Genomic DNA, 6285 nt, shown 5'->3' on the forward strand with positions numbered 1-6285 from the left:
ACCGTACAGCTATGACTGTATAGCCTGATGCTGTTGTGTTACAGCATCTATTTTTGCTGCTATTTTGGCCGCCTTGTTTATTTACGTTCCAGTAACAGCTATAGGCCAAAAGACATTGTGATCATCACCCACGTAGGGATATAACCAACCCTCCTTCGAACGTTTGCTCCGCATAGTACGTTACCATTCGTGTCTGCTTCGTCAACTTTCAGAACTTTCATCGCATTCACTTACACACGGGAAAAGCACCCTCGTAGACCTATAAATTGTGAGCAAATGGAGCATTGACGAAGACAACGATTTATTATGTTTCTCTAACTTTTCACTCTTTTACAGCCGATTTATAATTACTCCAGCAGGACGCCTCGGGAGGCCGAACAACAACCCGTATAAGTCTGTTTTAAAATGCGTCAATGCGCTGTTTTAGATAAAGGCACTCTAATTTATACCAATACAAGCATGTGAAAAGAATGACAAGGTCCCAAAGTGGAACGGGAACACCGGGTTGTTTGACGACGCTATGTAGCTTGTTTGCCCTTTACAACACTTCAGCAATGCGTGTAATCAGATCCAAGTTGAGAATAGAACTAATATTCTAAGTGAGCTCTGCGATAGGGTACAGACCGTATCATAATCATTGCTTTGGATACGACAACTGGAAATGTTCCTTTTCCAATATTAGTATATCGTTGTGATCTCGCTACTTCGAAAGCCTGGCCACCGAGCGTCGTAGAAGTCCTTTTTCAGCTAGATCCTTTCTAGGACTGTCCAGTTTCAAGTCATGGGCTTACGATTTATAAAGCTTTAATACCACTGATAGTGAGTTCCTCGATTTGATGTCGCCGCTTTTCGGTACTAGGATTAGGCACCAAAACCAATGAATCATGCCGTCTAAGCCCCTACCCTGAGCCACTCGCAGTCGAATAGAAACAAACGTGTGTAATGTATGCTCGAGTTTATCAATAATGCTGCTTTTTACAGTTCTCTATTGCTATCGTCAATCCGACAGTTGCCAAATGACTGTCGTTGTTTTTGTTGCTACGGTTGCCCTGCTCGATGTACTGCTAAATGACAAGGTTAAGGGGTTCTCGCCCGCTGTCAGCATCATCGACAGCACCATCAGCCAGCGTACTAACTCCATACCCACCTGTGCGCTCTGCTTCACTTCTGTTCGTCTGCTATCCATCGCTATTGCGGTCGGCATCACTGGCGCTGCCATATGTTAAGAAGATCGTGAACAGAGGCACAAAAAGAAAATACAGTCGTTGTCGCAACGTCCATAACAGCAGCGACAGTAGGAACAACGACCATTGTCGCTGTTGTTTTGGTGGTGGTGGTCGTTCTCGTCGTCGTCATCATCGTTGTTGTTGCCGCTGTCGTCCAAGAGTCTATCGACGACGAACGTCGGAGGCTTCTGGGACTTCTGTCCGGCTGCCGATCCTGTGGATAGCCTTTGAATCGTAGGTACCTATGATGACGACGGGAGAGGGCGCTGTTCATTCCCGGATTCCACAGTGGCGCCGACTGTCTGGCTCTACACCTGTATCGACTCAGCAGCGGCATTGACGGCTGTTTGTGGCTTGCTGCTGCTGCGGCTGATGTTACTGTTGGTATCAGTGCTTCTGTGGACGACGCATGAGAACGAGTAAACGACGACAATGACCACAACAACAACGGCAACAACGAACAACTCGAAAAGCGGCCTGTTTGCTCCTGCTGCTTGCAGTCTACGATACCGTATCACAACGCCGGGAAACAGCGTCGCTCACCGACACCGCCACCGCGGCCACCGTGCTCCGGCGTCGCAGTCGTCATCATCATCATCATCACCACCGAGAGGAAACAGCGACGTGTCGTTGCCGTAGACACCGACATTCTACGGTAGCCTTCAGTTCTTCCTTGTCTCGTTCTCTGTCTCGTGGTGCGCCGCCGTGATCTTCTTTATCTTCACACCAACATACATACATACATACATACATACAGAAAGGAGTCGATAGACGGATCCACATACGAACATATAGACGCAAGCTCACAAACGCAGGCATACATAGAGACACACAGGCCAACAGAGAACACCAGTAACAGCCCTGACGGTGCTTAAGCTCGTCTAGCGAAATCAACAACAATAGGAGTAGCAACAAGCAGAAATAACAAAAAATAGCGAGCCAAAGAATTAAAGCAGAAGCGAAAAGAACGCAGGCTGTAGGTGAATACGTTCAAACGCCAGAAGTGGAGGTGGGAGAAGACGCCAACCTGCGCCCCTAGGAATTTGTTCGCTTCCTCACACCTGTATGACCATCGTCATCTCGAGCGCGCACGGCGACGAGACGGCCAACAAAACGTCACATTGCTCCCACAGCTACTGTGACTGCTGCTGCTGCTGCTGCTGCTGCTGCTGCTGCTGCTGTTGCTGTTGGGTACCGTCTGTCAATCGCGATACGTAGGGAAAAACAGTAAGCGGAAGATAACGGCCTTCAGCCGGCAGACAATGAAAAGGATAAAAACAAGCAAAAGTCAAATGCCAGAACATGCCACAGACTGGCCCTCCTCGCAGCTGGATGCAGAAATCGCGCAGCAGTTAACGATGGCGGCAATGGTGACAAAAAAACGGACAAATATTCGTAATAATAACATTCAGCTGCTTATTAGTAGACAGGTAAATGGAAATTGAAGGAGGTTTGTGGAGGTGGTCGCAGATACGGGGAGGTGCTGATATTTATAAAGCTGAAGGGCATTAAAGATATACATAATTTCGGAAAAGCCATTTTTCGTTTAACTATCGCTGTTTTTGTTGTTGTTGTTGTTGTTGTTGCTGCTACTGTTACCTGTGATGTTCACTGGATGAGTCGGTAACGCAGCTGTTTCGAAATGTTCATAGGGAAAGTAACTGCTTTAACGGTCAGATTTACATTTAAGTCTATCTAATAGTATAGAAATGTGCCCAAGCACGTACCGATCGTATGTAATCTCTTCATAAGGCATATTCATAATCAACACGAGGTTGTTGAGAGGTAATTAGAAGCCAGCTATGTTGTCTTAAAGATATGATTATTTGATTTGACCACAGCGACTACGGCGGAGAAGTCCTTTATTTCATTCAGTTACTTCTTCATACGAAACCCAGCTTTCCCCGTGACTCGATCGCGCTGGGCGTCTTTTGCTTACCGAACGATTTCTGCATTCTGCCCGAAATGAAAATCTACGTCCCTCGTCCGTTGTTAGCACAGCATTTCACGTGGGTATTGCAGCAACTGGCTGTAGACGCGACTACTTTCATTGTCGTTCGAGCTGAACTGAACGAACAACAATACATTGAAAAAAGGATGCAACGACTGTCAAGCAGCGTCAGCCGTCGGCCATAAACATCAATGTCAGGGCTAGAGCCAAGAAACACATGGTCAGCGACCGTAGTGTCCTGCCCAGCGTTCGGCGACGTTGGATTTCTTGTGGCATCATCTTGGCAGGCAGCAACAGCAGCTTCAGGAGCATGCAGTACCAACCTGCTTGCTGGATCTGACGTACTCCTGCCCTTCTAATACGACCCAGTCAGGTGTTATAAAGTGGGTATACGACCCACTGATCTAGGCCGTCATAGCAGAGTTTCGTAAGCATGCGAAAAGCATGCCGTCATGTTGAGGAGTGGCCAAGGACAATTTGGGCTTGGCAAGCCTCATCTCGCCATTTACCGCCTTACAGTTCTGTTGTCGTAACAGCGTCGGTGAGGTGATTCAGATCGCGCGGACAGTTATTACACACTCAGATAGAAGCACCATCACGTGGTACGGGCACGAGCACAAATAGCGGAACTTTTAACGCTGACTTGCCATTGCGGCCTGCTAAAATACTTACGTTCTATGCTGTTTTTGCCTTTTTCTTTTATTGGGCATTTTTGTGACCTCGTTGAAAAATAAAGCCAAATCTTCAAGCGGGAACGATCGCGTTCTTTTTTGGTTGATGCAGAGTGCATCTGCATATCATTTGCCGCCAGGTGGTCGGCGAGGGCTTAGAAGGAAGACGGTACTGCCCATGGCATGAATTCTGTGGTAACATTTCGTTTGTGGGCAGCGTTAACTCTCCGACCTGTCTACCGTTTTGTCGCTCGCCCGCTTGTTCGTTGGCCGCATTTGGCACGTTACATGCATCCGAGGATCCATGCTGATCTGCCGCACCAACATGGAACACTGAACGTGTGTCTAGCTAGCCAGAGCAACGTCGTGGTTTTCTCGCTGTATTATGACCGGCCACGAATTTATCCGTAGTGTTTGTTCACAATAGCCGCTTAGTAATATCTGAGCATTGTCTCTCAGCCTGGCTGGCTGGCAGTCCGTCGCCCTTGCGCGTAGCTGTTCTTATCAAACAACGCCGCTGATACTACCGAAGCCGATGATGCTAATGATGGCGTTGATGATGACGAAGATACGGATGAGAACGAACAAGAAACGCCCGTTTGCTCACGTGCGCCTTGTACTTCTTAAGACACAAGTCCTTTCTTGGCAAGGAAAAAAAGAAGAAAAAGTATGGAGGAGGATGACGGGGAGGGAATGGAGCCCCTTGGAATGCCGTAGCCTCGTCGGCCATCGTGGCAGTCAACGGCGGCGACGACGATGACAGTGAGCTGGTGTACTTCGATCGGCCGCCGCCGCTGCTGCTGCCGCCGCCGCCGCCGCATATTTGTTCGACGTTGCTGGCGAGCACACCTGTGTTACCTTTAAGCTAGCGAAGCCGTCGGCAGTATCAGCAACAGCAGTGGCTAGGGGCAGAAGCAGGAGGACGCTAGCGACCAGCAGAGATCCCGAGCTAAAGACAAACCGGCAGCGCGCTCTCCCTTTATCACTTTAAGCGAACGATAAATCCGTTAGACCACTGCTTCGCTAAGCACATTCCATCGTCGCTGGTTGTGCCTTTGGCACTGACGGTAATTGAGCGGCAGTGCTCCGCGCGCGATCCAAATCAATGCCTACTCTATTTGCCCACTGACAAAGTATATAGATATATCGATATGAACCTCAGCTTGAAGAAGCTTCAGGTAGAGCAGCAGCGAAAAAACGAGATGTGAACGTCACTGCGGCGCTTTCCGTAGAACAGCATTTGGGCCAGCGAACGGCGGCCGTAGAAAGAAACCTGTGGGGATGGAGGGGGCGACATGAGGGAGTGGGGTTACTTGGCACAGTAGCATTGGTTGCGGCTGCACTACGTTGGTGTACCCAGGTGTGCCAGCCGGTTGCTTGACAGAAATGGGCAGCGCCGTAGTGAGGGGTTGTGAAGCAACGACTTGGCGAACGCCGCCGCCGCCGCAGCGGTGGAATGTGCCGGCGTCAGCCATTTTTGACACCAATCTCCACCATCGGCAGGGTCGTCACAGGCGCAGAACCATCGAGAATGATCAGCCGTTCCCCTGAGCATGGTGGATTAATATGGACACAAATCAAATTGTGCGTTGGCGTGATCAGTTGCGTCTGAGGATAGGAGTTAGGCATGACAAAATTGATACCGTAAGAGACCTAGTATCGGCTCAATTTTGTGTAATGAAGGGAATGTAACGAATGATGCAACGCTCATCCTCTGCGTCTTCTTTTGTATTCATTTTTAAATGGTTTGCCCGCTGGTTGTAAACAACAACTACGCTCGTACGCTGAAGGGGAAACGAATCATTTCTCGCTTGCCTGAAATAGTCTGTGTGGCGCAGTCCTCTAAACAAATAAAACAAGAGGTAAAAATTCATCAGTAAAAGCTAACAATTTGCTGCCGTTAAGTACTTGAAGGCTACGCCGTTTGTTTTCGCTGAACTCGTGGGCCAGATGGTGGGCTCGTGATAGTCAGGACATTGGGGTCCACTAGCAATTTTGCCTTTTTCACAGTGCATTAGAGCTCCTCGTTCGGCCTCCTTCTATTTTTTCCGCGATTCATAGATTGCTTGAACTGGAACAGTTCATCAAAACCGGTCCACAGTTTCCGTAGTGCAAACATAATCAACGGTTCGAACGCAAACCTTATGCGGTCCCAGTACCATTTGACTGTTTTGCGTTTCATGCCACCCGACAGAATCCAAAGCAATCAGGCAATTTTTTCGTGTGAAGTTTCTCTCTCTAACTCGAATAAATAATACTGATAACTTTTGTCCCTATCATGCGTAACGATTTTCGAGACAAACAGATCTACCTATATATGTGTAAGGTTATCGTAAAGCTGTAGGTACGTATCTTGCTGCCTGCCAATACATAAGTTTGCCCGAGCGCGCGAGCTCAGTCGACAGCGACAACGGCTAGTTAATATAAAGAGCATACT

This window comes from Varroa jacobsoni, unplaced genomic scaffold (assembly GCF_002532875.2).
Source record: "Varroa jacobsoni isolate VJ856 unplaced genomic scaffold, vjacob_1.0 scaffold_1347, whole genome shotgun sequence".
Taxonomy (NCBI): domain Eukaryota; kingdom Metazoa; phylum Arthropoda; class Arachnida; order Mesostigmata; family Varroidae; genus Varroa; species Varroa jacobsoni.